At 44.7% G+C, this 16,211-nt stretch overlaps 1 protein-coding gene across 1 annotated transcript in view; it reads left to right on the forward strand.

The window, feature by feature from the left end:
- Positions 1-16,211, forward strand: part of LOC138300886 (putative oxidoreductase YteT) — a 1,004,722-nt gene that overhangs the window by 620,929 nt on the left and 367,582 nt on the right. The gene's annotated exons all lie outside the window — the stretch shown is intronic.

The following is a 16,211-nucleotide window of genomic DNA, read 5'->3' on the forward strand; positions in this document are numbered from 1 at the left end:
TAATTGCATACTTAGCCTTATAATATGCAGAAATCTTTGCATTTTAGGGTGTAAAAAAAAATCTTCCGGTGACGGCAGAGACTCTCATATACAACTGGTTTGGCACCATACACCAATCCATATGTTAATTCCACTGATTCAGGGAGTGAGGCGGGGGTAGGTTGTGCCCCACAGACTTGCCACATTATTTCTCTCAACCATCAGTCCCACCATATGTAATAATTTCCGATATCTTGGTGGTCCTTCCTCATTCCATATCCCAGTAAAATCAGCTTTGCGTTTAATGTCATGTATACCCCTGTTTCATGACAGACAGTTGGATGCACATGACAGTTGGATACAGTTGGATACTTCTTCCAGGGGTTTTGTATGCAGTATCCTAGATTTGTTGTGAAAAGACCAAATGGGTGATTGGTAAATCAGGACAGTGAGTAAGAGCCTGTGTTGGTCTTGGTGGAAGAAAGCATGTCTGTGGATGATGGACAAACCTATGTTTGACTTTTACACCCTTGAATCCATTCACAAAAACCTGCATTTAAATGAATAAGCACACACTTTATTAAATACATAGGCAAAATGAATGTAAAACACAGGGACACATTACAAGGCCATGACATAGGATCAGTCAGCCAGACCCTAATTTCCATTGGCCCAGTCTGCATCTTCACATGTCCTGGCCAACCAGCCATTTTTGCGATTTCACTACAAGCAGCTCCTGTTGTCTGTTGGGAGACAGCATTCTATACAATACTCCACAGAGCCAATCCTTGCTCATGATTGGATTGCTCTTATGTCAGTTTCAGTTTCCTCCCTTTCTTTGTTTGACCCAGTCTACGAGAGCTTTTATGGTTTTGCCATTGATAGAGTCGTCATTGGTCCTGCTGTTCCACATGCAGCATTGCATACCATGTTTAAACAACAACAATTTGCTGCATTTTAGTGCCATCTAATGGTCACTAGAAAAACTGTAGCATAAATGTGGAAGATACCACATCGATCTTGATAGACATTGAAGACTGGTATACACAAGGGTTGACAATGCCAGTTGGTCTTGCTTCTATTTAATTTAATGTTAAGCAAGAGCAATTGGCATTGCCACTGCTTGTTAAGGAAGTATAACTGAAGTAGGTAGAGACAAGGCACACAAGAGGGATGCATAGTTTCTGCCTCGATTAAAACAAATTCTAACAAAGTTTAGTTTGTTAAGCAGTCGAAAGGCACAGCTCATCTTAAATGCATTGATTAGTGATTCCAATTATATTTTTAAAACACATCTGTGTTTTAGACTATTAAGAACAAGAAAACATTTTCTGGTTGACAATACAATAGACATTCTGTTGTCTGGAACACACATCTCCACTTTCATGTTGTCAGTTGGAAAATGAACACCCCTCCAAGTAAACGTCACAGACAGTATTCAGGGCTGCAGTTCTGTGTGCAGTATATGTCTGAGGAAGGTATTTTTTGAAGTTTTCAAACATACATAATGGATGCCGTTGTATGGCTTTTTGAGCTGATACATAGTATAGTTTTCTTATTTAAAAACTTTATTTTTCATTTTTTAAACTCTCAGTACATTCTAAGCAGTGCACCATGAACATGTTTGCACATCTAGGCCAGCCCCCCACATACTTCCAAATGACATTTTATCCCAGTAGTAGATCCCACTCCACATACAAAAGGTATTAAAGGTGAGCATTGTACTTGTAGGCTGGGACCCCGCATGTTCATCCAGGCAATCGCCACCCTATGCCTGGCAAACACCAGTGCTACTTGCATAAATTTCTATTCCATTTTTACCTTTTTTTCTCCTGACATCCCCCAGAGGGCATAGAACGGGGGTCCGCTTGAGTCATACCCCCCTACTCCTCTTAAGGTTTGGACCACAAACTCCCAGAAGCTTTGTACTGTGGGACAATCTAATGCTAAGTGTAAAAAGGTTCCAGGTTGTGCACTACAGCGTTGGCATCCGTCCTCTCCGCCAGGGTCAATTCTATGGAGGAAGACAGGGGTGACATATGTCCGGTGTATGTAATTAAAATGTATTGGTTTACATCTAGCATTACATGTCCCCTTGGCAGAGCAGGGCACATATTGCCTTCCACTGTGTCTCTTCCAACGGGGTACTCAGATCAACATCCCAAGCCTCCGGAGTCCGCAGCACAGACCTAGGTGTATCGGCCACCATTGCCTTATATATGTGGGATATAAGATGTCTGGCCCCCTCATATTCCAGAAGCACCCTAAGGAGTACAAAGGAGGGGGGGCCTCCGGGTAGGTGGGCCATATCTCTCGGGCAATATTAAGTATAATGGCATAGGTCAAAAACTGTCTCTGATTCAACCCGAACGTATCCCATGCCCCATCGAAGGATATAAAGGTCTCACCCGGGTAGAGGTCCGCAAGCGTTAAGCACCCACCCTCCTGCCAGGGTCAGACATCCACCGTTGAGGTCAAGTGTTGAAACGCTGGAAGATCCCAAAAGTCTAAGTCCCAGGCAATTGCTGTGTGGCGCAATGCAAATTTTATGGCCCGCATCCACAAAGTTACTGTATGTGTTATTATGTATGGTAGAAATGGGTCCCCCCACCCCCTGTGTGCAGCAGCTGTGCAAGGGTTTCGTGCTGAGTGGCATCCCTAAGAAGGGTTTCTCCCAATAGTCACCCTCCGCAAGCCAGAGCACCACATGTTGTAACTGGGAGGCTAAATAGCAATACTCTAAATTGGGTAACGCCAGTCCCCCCTCAACAAGCGGGAGTTGGAGGGTCTCCCGCTTCACTTTACAGTGACCCCAGACCCAAACCAGTGACACCAGCGGGAATGCAAAAGCCTGAATACTGAGCGAGGGAGTGTATCAAGCGAGTTCTGCATTGTATACAGGCATTGAGGCAGAAACACCATCTTTGCGACCACCACACGCCCCATTATTGATAATGGGAAGGTGTTCCAAAATCGCACCGAACCGTCCAGGCCTGTGAGTACCCTCTCAATGTTGAGTTGGTGACGGTGCTGGGCAGTGTGGGCCATCATAATCCTGAGATATTGGAAATGGTCAGTTTCCCAGCGCAGGAGCATGATCGGCAGTGCCCCGGTGGGAGCTGCGCTAGGCCCCCAGGGGGAATATCAGAGATTTGTTTAGATTAATGCATAGGCCAGATAAATGCCCAAAGTCCCTAAACTCTTGCATCAATCTAGGGAGTGAGATTCTGGGATCCCTCAGGTGAAAGAGGGTATCATCGGCATACAGTGACAGTAGGTGGCACGTCCCGCCCAAAAGAATGCCCCACCTCTCCATGTCACACCTAAGTCTCTCTGCCAGCGGTTCCAAGACCATTGCAAAAAGCAGTGGTGACAAAAGACACCTCTGTTGTGTCCCCTCTGTATCTTCAGTGTATCTGAGCAGTGCCCCCCCATTCTGACCCTCGCTGATGGTTCTATGTAAAGGAGGTTGACCCACCTCCGAAATTGTGGCCCAACCCTGAAAGCGGCTAGGACTCGGAGGAGGTAAACCCAATTGACGGTGTCAAAGGCTTTAGCTATATCAATCAAGACCAGTGGCATGTCCTCTTAACTGTCTGCAAACCCATGAAGGACATGCATAAGGCGTCGGGTGTTCATCGTGGTATTTCATCCCGGCACGAACCTGCATTTGTCAGGATGCACCAAATGGGCCACCTCCGGAACAAGGCGAGTCGCAAGGATTTTACATAGATTTTTTCACATCAAGATTAAACATTGTGATAGGTCGTATGACGCCTGATCCGAGGCAGAGATCCCTGACTTGGGCATCATCGCAATGAGCCCTTCGTGCATCGATGCAGGGAATATGTTAGCAGTTAATGCCTCCTTGTATACGGCCAATAGCGCAAGGCACGTGCATTCGCAAACATCTGGTAAAGTTTGGCCGTAAATCTGTCACTACCAGGGCTTCTCCCCAAAGGGAGAGATTTAATGGCCACCACAACCTCCTCAAGTGTAAGTTCAGCCTCCAGAGCCTGCACCCCGGTCTCACCCAGACCACAGGAGATGTACCCCATCTAGGTACTCTTCTAATATTTCAGGGTCTGGGTTGCCCGGGCTCCAATAAACTCCTCAAGGTGATCCCTGAAGACTGTGACTATGTCATGTTGTGTGGTCCCCCCATGGGGGTCCCCGTCTCCTTCCCCCTGCCTGCCGCATGAGCCGCTGCATAGGTTGTCGTGGGGTAGTATATTGTGTGATGGAGTGGGTTCCTGCTGCCTTCGTCGCTCTATCTTTCCCCATCTGCGCACTCCGTCCGTGCCCCCTCAGTCCCAGGGCCAAAAGAAGGTCCAACCCGGCAGTATACTTTATCCGCTGGGGCCCAGCGGTCACCCAGGGGCACCACAGGCCAGCATACACAATTGCGCCTCCCCCGAGAGGAGACAAGGGAATCAGTCACCGGCTCCCCCCCAGGGCTCCAGTGTGCCCGTCATCCACCAGGTGCCCCCGAGGCCCCCACCAACCGGCCATTTCCCCTGTCACTGGTAAATACAGGGAAGGTGAGCACCACTGCTCCAAGTCTCAGTCGCCGCCAGCTACTTTTCCAGGGCAACTTGCTGAACAAAAACTTACCCCGCTCACCGACCGGCAAGCGCCTCCGGGGCCGCCTGTGTCCCACACTGAAAGCCAGGGCAAATTCGACCGCCCCAGTTTGCCAATGTCCCACATTGTCATCTTCATGCCTCCTCCCAGATGCCGTGTGTCCAGAGCTCACCACTCCATGGTCTCTCCCCTGCTGTCCAGCGCTTCTCACCGCGTCAGCACAGGCCTCTCCACTGCATCGCCCTCCAGGTTGCTCCACACAGGGGCTGCCCACCCCTGAGAGATCGAGCCGCCCGCTACTCCTCCCGCCTCGGCACCCTTCTCCAATTAGGGGCAAACCACACAGCCCGCAGTGGCGGTCACAGGCTCGCTGGCAGGGTCGGCCCCTCTCCCTCGACCCGCCGCGGTCCGCGGCCGTCGTCCTTCCCACACCTCTCGTCACTGGGGGCTCCACCCCTCAAGGGTCCACCCAGGGCCCGCGAGCCCCGCCGCACCAGGAGACACCAGGGGGCCCACTGGGGATCCCAACACTCACCCTAGTCGGCCTCAGGCCCCCTCGACTAGCAGGATCGCCGCGTCCCAGCAAGGAGGTGGTCCCTCAGCTGCCTTCCTTCACTGCCATGCCGTGGGATGCCGAGGGCCAGATCTGCGGCCCACACCGGCCGCTGCAGGCCACCTGCCTCGCTCAGCAGTCGGGGGGACTCTTTCTGGGTGTACCAGGCTCCCCTGCCAACACACACCCCAAATCCGAGGCGGAATTAGCAGGGTAGCAGGATTAAGCAGGATTTTTGGAGGAAAAACCTCCGTATTGGGGGAGAGAGTTTGGGGATCACGTCCTTGCGGCCATCTTATCAGGCCATTCCCCGATACATAGTAGTTAATGTTCACAGTTGGGTTACAGGTGGTAAATTAGACATGCATATGCAAGTGTGATTGTCCTGCACATGGCCCTCTGAACTTTTTTCAGATATAGAGGTTTTTTTGTAAGAGAAAATGGCCGCCGTAGGTTTTGTTTCAAAATGTTAGTTAGGAAAAGTACAATTCATATTATTTAGTACTTTTGGGTGATATTTTTGGGTTGAAATCTTTCTATTTGAAATGTAAGTAAACTGTTATATTTTGGGAATGGATAATTTACTACTCTAATTCTGGTCCTAAAATATTTTGAGGATGTGGTGGTCACGGATTCTTAGCGGGGTACAGTTCGCTATACTGTTATGCATACTTAAATATTATGTTTAAATGTACTTATAATATGTTTGTTTTAATATAGTGTGACTAGATACATCTTTATTCTAGCTAGATCGTTTATGGAAAGAGCTGTTCACAGATCCTAGATATAGTAAACTACATAACTAAGATTAATAAATTATATGCAGGACGGAAGTCAGGTGTACATTCAGGTAGACATCATCCTTCCACTATTTTCACATGTGGATGCCCTCTCTCCTGCCAACACGTTGGGCCCTTGTGAAATTCGTTGAACTTGTCTTGATGTAATTTCTGTCTTTCTCTCTTGCTCTGATTCACAGTCTGTTGGTGAAAAATGAGCCCAGTCTCTTAAACTGAATGCATGTTCCCACCACAGACACATTCAGTGGGTAGGGTTGGGCAGCAATGCTTCACATAAGAGAGTGGTCTCACCTCTGGAAAGGGCAGGCAGCTAAAGCAATCACATCTACATACAAATGTGCTGCACATGGAATAGTATACCTGGTGGAGTGGGCTGGCATTGGAGTTAGTTTACTCAATCCTTGGGTAAAGGAAGATTTACACTGACAAAGGGCAACATTGTTTTATGTATAGCTTACACAAGCATGGGCCTTCTGCCTACATCAGGAGTGTTGGTGTATATCCTACTTGTCCCTTGGCATCATAATTCCCTTCACAGTCTCTGAAAGCATTTCAGATGGTTTACCAACATGGCAAGGATGGAGCTCACTTCATGTCCTTGCCCTGCCCACTAATCTGTCTGACAAGTTTTAGCACTGTTTTCTGCAGTCGGTAGGGTTTAATCCCAGACAATGTACCTAACACATATCTTTAAATGTTCCTAATTCAACTCTGTGGTTATAAGTCCATCAATTTTCCACGATTGTGAAAGTTTGAGGCGCTGTGGCTATGATTAAAATGAATCTGCACGCTACACGTTAGTTCTCTGAACTAGTAGACTTTTAATTCAAGTAGCTAAATGGCCAGTTCACCACCATGTTTAACATTGCACTTTAAATGTTTAGGTCTATTAGGGATGTTAAAATCCCCCTAATGTTTTATATTTTGTCTTTACTAGTGTTGAAAACTCGATTCTTACATGTAGAAATGTCCTTCCTGTATTCTTTTACTCCTTTATCTTAGGACTTTTTAAGGTGTTGGGTTAAAGCTGAGGGAACTGCACCCACAGAACATGCATGGGTAACTTATGTATGCTCACAGAGTGCTGGCTGTCCACATACTTAAGGACCCTGGTAATAACTGCATGTATGTGCACTGTGTAATAGCTACAATAATGGCTGCTGAAACACCTTCCGAGTGGGCCCCTCAAACAAATGCGTAGAAGAATAATTTTGAGTGCATGTAGTTTGTGTTTGTGTACATACCTGCGCAGGAGATGGTGTTCTAATTATAAACCCATATCAGAGGATTTCAGAGACTATCTTCAATAACTGCAAAAGTGGTCTTAAGACCTTGAACTTGAGAATCTCAGCCTTAGGAAACTGTTTTGGTATTGTACACCTTTCTTCACTAATGTTCAGGGCCTCATGGACCCTCTTCTGCCTCTTTGGAATCCAGTGCCATATGTTGACAGATGGCAGAATGCTCATCACTTTGTGGATGAAAGTCAGTTTAGGAAGGTATATCATATTACCCACCATAACAAGAGATACCAGATGCGTGGGATTTTTAAAATTGATATTTTAAAGAGATTTTGTTGCTCACATGTTAGGAATTCAGTGATGTGAAAGGACTCACTTATTACTCATTTCTTCTGGGTAAACATCCTATGGTGATTTAGCACGGTTCATAATATCTGAATTAATATATATGCAGAGTATCAAGTTATAACTATATCTTTCATAGGGAATACTGTGTGCCATGCTCAGAGTAGCAAATGCACTGTGCAACTTGCATTTGTTTTGTGAAAATGGTCAAAGCGTTCTAAAATTGTCGTGTGTGTAATGGTGGTATGTTAGGTAGGTTAAATAATCTAATAGGTTTGATTTTCACAATTGGGAGAGGATGTGGTGTAACGTCCAGAGCTGCCAACTTTGGAGATGTGGAACCAGGTTTGAGTCTTGCCGTTGGCTCAAAATCCTGTGATTGTGGGCAAATCGCTTAACCTCCCAATGCCTACCAAAAAATGAATTTGTCCTTGTGTAACATAACTGCTGCTCATGTAAAGCACTCCAAACCTTTGGGTCGAGTTCGAGCTATATAAAACTTCAAAATAAAAAAAATACATTTTCTAGCAATTTGCAATGAATGAACAGTACTTTGTTTTTGGTACTGATGTCTGTACTCCCAGCTTTAGCACTGAGGGGGTCATAATTATGACCCCGGCGGTCGGCATTAATGTGGCGGTAGTACTGCCAACAGGGTGGCTGTACTTATGGCCACATTATGACATTGGCGGGTTGGCTCAATAATAATCTGCATGGACATTTTAGCACATATCTAATATTGCAAGAATTTCACTGTGTGAGGTTCTTCAGTTCACACAATGTCCAGAGCCCCAAATCCAACCATTTACTTTTCTTGATAAAATAGCACACCCCGTAATTGCCACATTGTTGGTGGCCCTTTGGAGCTGCTAAGTTCCTGATAGCAGTTATACTGTGCACTGGTGCCTGTTTCCTTGAGTGTGTATGTAACAGTTTGTCACATAAATTCTGACCCATTTTGAAAGAGAACATTGGTCTTTCTATTTTGAATGTACCCGATGACAGGATATACTAATGATCAATTTCTTCAATTTATTTGAACTGGGGCAGAATGTAGTTATACAGATAGGCCGTGTCATAGAGGCCTCACATATGTGATCAACCGTGCCTCACTGTTGCTACTAGCCCTCTTCTTTGATCTCCTAATGATCCTTTCAGGGTATTTTTTTATCTCAGTTTATCAATAAGTTTTTTAGCTTATCTTCGAAATTGTTCTATGTCAGTAACGTTATATCTGAGTCTCAAAAATTGCCCAATAAGAAGACTTTCCCTAAAAGAGCGAGGGTGGAAAAGTGCTTAGTGGAGTAAGTTGTTTCTATCTTACTTTGTTTATAAAAAAAAACTCTACTTTCAGGGCCCCTCCTTCTTGGTAGATTTTCAGGTCTAAAAAAGATTATCTCTGATTGACTTCTGCTCATTGAGAATTTTAGAAATAGGTTCAAGCTATTGACCCAAAAAACTAAACTATTTTGTCTCTTCCCATAAACCTTTCCAGATTGTTAAATTGTCATCTGCGTATTGTGTCCATAATCTCACCTGATTGAGAAACGGGTGGTCCTCTCTATAGATAAATTCCATCTCAAAACTATGAACAAACAAGCTAGACATGCTCACATGAGTGCTTTCCATGGAAGTGCATGTGTTTGAAAGAAGAATTCCCTTTCGTACTCAAAGACATAGCTTGTCGTTGGGGGAGGAGGGTCATAAGATTCATATCCCTTATATATTGTACAGCATGATTTACTTCATTATGTTACACATGGTTGATGTTGTGAGCCACTGGTATCTCTAACACTTTGAATGTCCTGCATTTATCATCTTGACTATACTTAAAGCTGTCAGATTAAGCGTGCAGGAGTGTCACTTGTAGAGCAACTTTATACTTGATTGATGTATTGCCTAATTCTCTACTGATGGTGGCTGCACCTCTCTTTTTTTGTAATATTATGTAAAAACCAATAAAGACAGCTTTTAAAAATAATCTTAATAAGTTATAAGTTGTAAATACTATTGTGATTTTTCAATAGTTTCCCTAAAAATTGATTTCTCTACAAAATATATTTTTGATATAACCAATAACATTCGACCCAGTCCTCTGTGTTTGTGAGCTCGTCAGTCTTGGTCCCATTGCACTGCTTCTGCTCCTCCTGCTTCTCCTCCACCTCCACCTCCTCCTCGCCTCAAAGAAGGCATCCTGGAGCTTAGCTATCAGAACCCTGTCCAGACATATGCAAATACCTAAAGGTTATAAAGCCAAGTTTTCAAGGTTTTCTTTAAAGAATAGAGATTGCTGATGGAGTGGAACAAACTAGGGTTGCTGTTCCAAAGACTGGCTACCTGTATAGAGAACACTATACAACAATCCATGCATTCCCTTCCAAAATATAGCAAAACTTTTTAATTGTTTGAGAAAAATATAAAAAAGTGCTCTGGCTAAAAGTGTTTGTTTTTTTCCACCTAAAACCAACAATCGTTTGCTGTGATAAAGTCACCATCTTCCCGGCTTTCATGAGCATGCATAGCTGAATTAACAATCCTAATTTTGTACCACAGTTTTAGCATTTTTCGAAAAGATAGTACATTTTCCTGGTTTTGTGCTCTCAACCTACTTTCAGTTTATGGTGCAAACCAGTGTGAAACCCATGGGTAAGCTGTACATTTCTGAAACACAGACAAAATTCTGAATTCAGCAAGGGGTCATATGTGTATATCCCTCAAGGTTTTCCCAAAGAAAATAACTATTGAAATAAAAAGATATTGAAAATGAGTAGGAAAAAACAAGCATTTGTGACAATGTTTTCATCTGCAACTTTTCGTCTTAATGGCTGATTTACAAAAGCAATATACCATTATGTCCGCTACACCCTTCTGGTTGCATATATATAGGGGTTTGTAGGTTCTCTAGGGCCTCATGGTACCCAGAGTCAACAACCGGGCTGCCCTGTATTAAGGTTTTCCATTGAGTACCGCGTATAAACCAATTCATGTGGCGAAATATGTAGAGTGAAAAATGGGAGTCAGGGAAACCTATGTATTTCTGAAACAGGCAAAAACGTTGGAGTTTAGGAGCAGTGGTTATTTGTACATCCCTGAATTTGTTTGTACCCGTACTAGGGTATGATATAGAAAGTATTTTTCAGAATGTCTTTTTCTAACACATTGATTTACATTTGAAAGGCACAAGTCCAGTGAAATCCAGTTGGAAATAACAAATGCTCTACTGTTGTATGCTTCCATAAGTCCTCTGATAAAAGTGGTACCTCACTTTTGTGGGTGTGCAGTGTCTGCAGCAGTAAATGGGCCAAAACACAACATGGACGCATCACACTTTTCCACTCTTTCTTTCCCAATGTGTGTAGCTGTAGATTTTGGTCCCGAGCTCAGTCAGCACCCAGAGAAACCTAGCAAACCTGTAAATTTTTTAAAACCAAACACATAGGAGTGTCTAGTATGGGGTGACTTGCATCACTCTCATCAGGTTTTTGTACCCAGAATCCATTGCAATCCTCAAACTTTGTCAAAAAACACATTTTCCTCACATTTCTGCAAACAAAGGTTCTGGAATCTGCAGGAAAACACATAATTCTGTTCACCCAGCATTCCCCCAAATCTCCAGAAAAAAATGGCACCTCTTTTTTGTGGGTAGGCGTAGTGGTGAAGACAGGAAAAGGCCCAAAACGCAACATGGATGCATCACATTTTTCAACTGAAAACTGACCCTTTTTTCCAGTGTGCGCAGCTGAAGTTTTTGGACACTAGCTCAGCCACCATCTAGGTATACCTAGCAAATCCATACATTTTTAAAAACTAGAAACCTAGGGGTATCCATTGTGTGACTTGCATGGCTCTCACCAGGTTTTTTTTTTACCCAGAATCCCTCACAAACCTCAAACGTTGACCAAAAAACTAATTTTTCCCACATTTCTGTAATAAAAAGTTCTGGAATCTGTTGGGAGCCACAAACTTCCATCTACCCGGAATTTCCCCAAGTCGCTCAATAAAAATGGTACCTCACCTGTGCGGGCAGGCGTAGTGCCCACAACAGGAAATGGCCTGAAACAAACATGGACACATAACATTTTTCCACTGAAAACTGACCCTTTTTTCCCAGTGTGGGAAACTGTAGATTTTGAACCCTAGCCGAGCCGCCAGCTAGGCAAGGGAATCTGCAGCGAGTCACAAACATCCATTCAGTCGGCATTCCCCCAAGTCCCCCAATCAAAACGGTACCTCACTTGTGTCTGTAGGCCAGTTGCCCACGTCAGGAAACAGCCCAAAACCAACATGGATGTATCACATTTTTCCTCTAAAAAGTGAACTTTTTTTCCAATGTGGGTAGGTGTAGGTTTGGACTCTAGCTTAGCCAGCACCTAAGTAAACCTAGCAAGCAGAGGAGTCCAGAGGTGTGGCTTGCGTGGCTGTCACCAGGTAATTTTTACCCAGAATGATTAACACCACAGCATGGCCCCAGATAAGCAGCATCCCCTATTCCTTATCTCTCAACTTAGGGATTTAGGGCATTTTACATAATGTCCTCTTGGCCCACCCAGACAAGTGGGGTACCGTTCTCATCCGGAGACATGTGGGAACTTAGGGTGGTAGAAAGTTTGTCTCTCCCCAAAGATTCCAGAACTTTCCATCACAGCAATGTGAGGAAAAAGTGTGCTTCTAACTAAAGTTTGACATTTGCAAGGGCTTCTTGCCCCTTACCACCAAGGTTTTCCAGGTCATGACAGGCAGTAAAAACCGACCTCTATGTCTGCACATTTAAATCAGGTGAGCACACAAAGAGGTCAGACACAGATGACCATTACTCGGTCGGGTAATGGGAGGGGTGCAACCATGCTTCCCCACAGTCACACAAAGGGGGTCATTCTGACCCTGGCGGTCTATGACCGCCATGGCGGGGGGCGGCGGAAGCACCGCCAACAGGCTGGCGGTGCATCCTGGGCGATTCTGACCGCGGCGGTAAAGCCGCGGTCAGAAAAGGGGAGCCAGCGGATGGTGGGAACGGGTGCCGTGGGGACCCTGGGGGCCCCTGCACTGTCCATGCCACTGGCATGGGCAGTGCAGGGGCCCCCTAACAGGGCCCCACAAAGATTTTCACTGTCTGCTTTGCAGACAGTGAAAATCGCGACGGGTGCCACTGCACCCGTCGCACCCCTGCAACTCCGCCGGCTCCATTCCGAGCCGGCATCATTGTTGAAGGGGCTTTCCCGCTGGGCCGGCCGGCGGTCTTCTGGCGGTCGTCCGCCGGCCCCGCGGGAAAGCCAGAATGGCCGCCGCGGTCTTTCGGCGGGAACCGCTTGGCGGGCGGCGACCGCCGCGATCAGAATGACCGCCAAAGTGTTGTCCTCATATATGTCAGGCAGTCAGTACATTATCCTCACGGTAAGGGTACTCTTTTGCCATTGTGACGGAGTATCCTTACCACCACAGATATAAACCTGGTGGTAATTTTTTTACGTTAATCCACCACTTACACTAGTTGCTTTTAGCATCTCCAGAAATTCTAGCGTCAAAGCACAAATACTTGTCAAATATTCTGAATAAGGAAACCAAGACTACTGAAGGTGAATCATAAAGCCATGTCAGGACACCAACCTCTTTATGGTCCATTCACACACCACTCACAAGACTTCCATTTCGCCGGCCACAGGCCCAATCCAACAGATCAGTCCACTGACATCAATATACTGCCGCCATGCAAGGGCCCATCACATTAATATACCATTGGACGGAATCCCCATTTAAGGCAACCTTTCAACCAGTCATCAACCATATTGCACACAAACACACCACAAACAAATCTCTATAAACACATATGTCCAAACATGTTGACAGTTTATACATCCCCAACCTTTACAAATAAAAAAACAGTGTGACTACCAGTAATACTGCCCAATTCCCTAAAGAAAACATCATGAATTACAAAAAACAAATGTTTGATTCACAGGGTAGTCAGTGAGAGCATAGCCTATGTCACGTCCACTGTTATGTGCCATGCTGGGAATGTAATGCACTTCTCATACAGTAAACTGAACATATACTAAGTTCTGACAGAGGATGAACACATGAAGCAGGACAAATACTTTACGTATGCATGTAGCGTTTTCTGTAATGTTATGATTTTTTTGTGAAATGCACTATCAACCAATGCAAAGCAGTCAGGACTGATCCATTGAGTAACCTAGTCGAAGAGCGTTCAGCTCCGTTTGGAATGCAGTAATTTTAGAGACTGCACATATGTGTATAAGCAGGTCATTCTGCCCTTTTGGAGCAAATTAGGAGAAGTCTATTCTCCTTGTTCTTGTGCTGCCTATGCTGAGCAAAGGTGTCTGGAAGGTTTCAGAAATCTGAGGTGATATTGAGGTATGCTGATCCAGTGCTCTGTAAGGTTTTGAATGTGTGTTTCTGGAGGTTGAAAAAAAGCTGTAGTTCGGACGTCACTGAAGCTGCGTGAGGTGTAGGGTGTGTGCATGTTGAGATGTTGAGGGAGGAGGCTGCCTGCTGTGTTCTGCATGGTTTGGAGTAATCTGCTAAGTGGAGCGACGAAGGGATTCAGTATTGATGTGAGTCCAGAGCCAATGGGTTTGAATCCATAGGTGAAGATGAAGTGATGGCTTGTGTATCTGTACTGCCTTGACTATCTCCCTTCTACCTATGCAGCAGTGGCAGCTGGTGACATTTGAAAGTGGTGGGGCATGAAAGTTTGGGATGAGTGCACTGTGGCGAGCGAGTATGGGGCGTTGGGGTTGTTATACCCCTGGTATTGTTTTTTTAAAACTGGCCAAATGGTGCATTTTCAAGCAAATTTGAGAAAGCAAGGAGGTTAATAAAGCAACTGTAGTTAGGACATCTTTAGCGCACAAAAGAATTTAAGCCTGTAACGCATGACACAGGCCGATACTACTTTGCATATTATGGAGCCTCTGGTGGTCTTTTAATAAGTTGCTATATGAGCCTGTGAGTTGGTGTGTGAGTGGCTGTATGGGTGTCTGAGTGGGTGGATGCTATTCCGAGAGCATCCATGGTTCTATCATAAGGCAGAATACAAAACCCATGTAACTGTAAGTATCACAGAAGCACACCAGGACTGCTATGACTTTATAATTGTTGAAACGTTCTTCCTAATGTCCAACCATCAGATCACTGGGCCATCACTTCAGTCACCACACTGGCTCAAAGCTCCTCAATATGTGTTATTTACCAGAAACAAAAATAAATTCTGATGAAGCAAAGATATTTTTGTGTGATAGGTTGATTTTGATCTATAAAAGGCTGTCTTGGTGTGACTGTAAAGCATTATCTTACATCTCTAAAATTCATTTTTCCGCTACCTCTTTGGAGTCCTGTTTAATCCACCCCCAACACTCCCTTTTCTCATCTGTGAGTGCCCTTAAAATGTGATTACTAGACCTTGGTGCAGAGCTTCCGGTCTGTAGCAATAACCAATGATAAGGAGGCGGAGCTCCAGTTCTTCATATATTAATGAACTATCATGAGGCTTATCTTGTCATCTACCGAGTGTGAACACCGTTTTCCCAATGCAGTTTCACGTTTCTGTGGGCGAACACTGGAAGCACTGCACTTACAATAAAACGGAAGTCCCTGATTAGCTTTTCTCACCAATGGCTGCAGAGGGATCGCATGAAACTTGTTTGTATCATTTCATTTCCTGACTCCTGCAAGTACACTTACTACAGTACATCAAAAACTACTTAGGGTTAGCACTTACAAGTGAAGAGAAAATCGTGGTGATGTTGCACAGTTTTTACGAGTCCAAAATACTTTGTAGTGATATCGTAAATTGTGCAACGCTCCACACCTGCGAGGCAATAGTAAGTATTTATTCAATCACACGCGCAAAAAAATAGCTTCATGAATCACCTGCCTGTGTTACATGCAATGTTTTATTTACTTTCTCCATCTGCAAGACTTATTTACAAATAGGAAACCGGTTTGTCACTTAGTATGAACAAGGGACATAATCATTTTATTCCACTGAGCTGGTGATAAAAAAATACCTGTTATTAAACCCGAATCCTAATGTAATAAAACTGTCGTGTGGTCATGCCGTGCAATTTTATTGTGTGAAATATATGGTCGCACTCAGACACAAAATACCTATGCTTATTTATAAGCACATTAATACACCCAGAAGCTATATATGTACACCATCACGCATGCGTGTTTATCTAATGACATCCCCCATAGTCGAGTACGCACTCCTGTCTATCCTCCGAACTTGTCGTAGGCTGGGTGGGCACAACATGGCTGTGTGTGCAGGTGTACGGCTCCTGACAAGTGTAAGTGTCATCACCTCGAGCTGACACCTTGCTTCGTCGAAGGAGAGCAGGCAACAGAGCACATGCCTCGACACATTGGGCCAGATGTAGTAAACTCCGATTTTGCGAATCAGAAATTGCGAGTCGGTGCGACTCGCAATTTCCGATTTGCAAAATCGGATGCAGAACGGTGTCTCAGACACCATCTGCGAATCTCAATGGGGTCGCAAAGACCCACCTCATTAATATTGAGGTGGGTTGCATTTTGCTACCCCATAGCGAGTCCCTGCACTCACAGGGATGGTGGCCTGCTGAAGACAGCAGACCTCCATGTCTGTGACTGCTTTTTAAATAAAGCATTTTTTAAATTTATTTTGCAGCCCGTTTTCCTTAAAGGAAAACGAGTGGCAAAATAAAAAAA

Source organism: Pleurodeles waltl, chromosome 6, assembly GCF_031143425.1.
Source record: "Pleurodeles waltl isolate 20211129_DDA chromosome 6, aPleWal1.hap1.20221129, whole genome shotgun sequence".
Lineage (NCBI taxonomy): Eukaryota > Metazoa > Chordata > Amphibia > Caudata > Salamandridae > Pleurodeles > Pleurodeles waltl.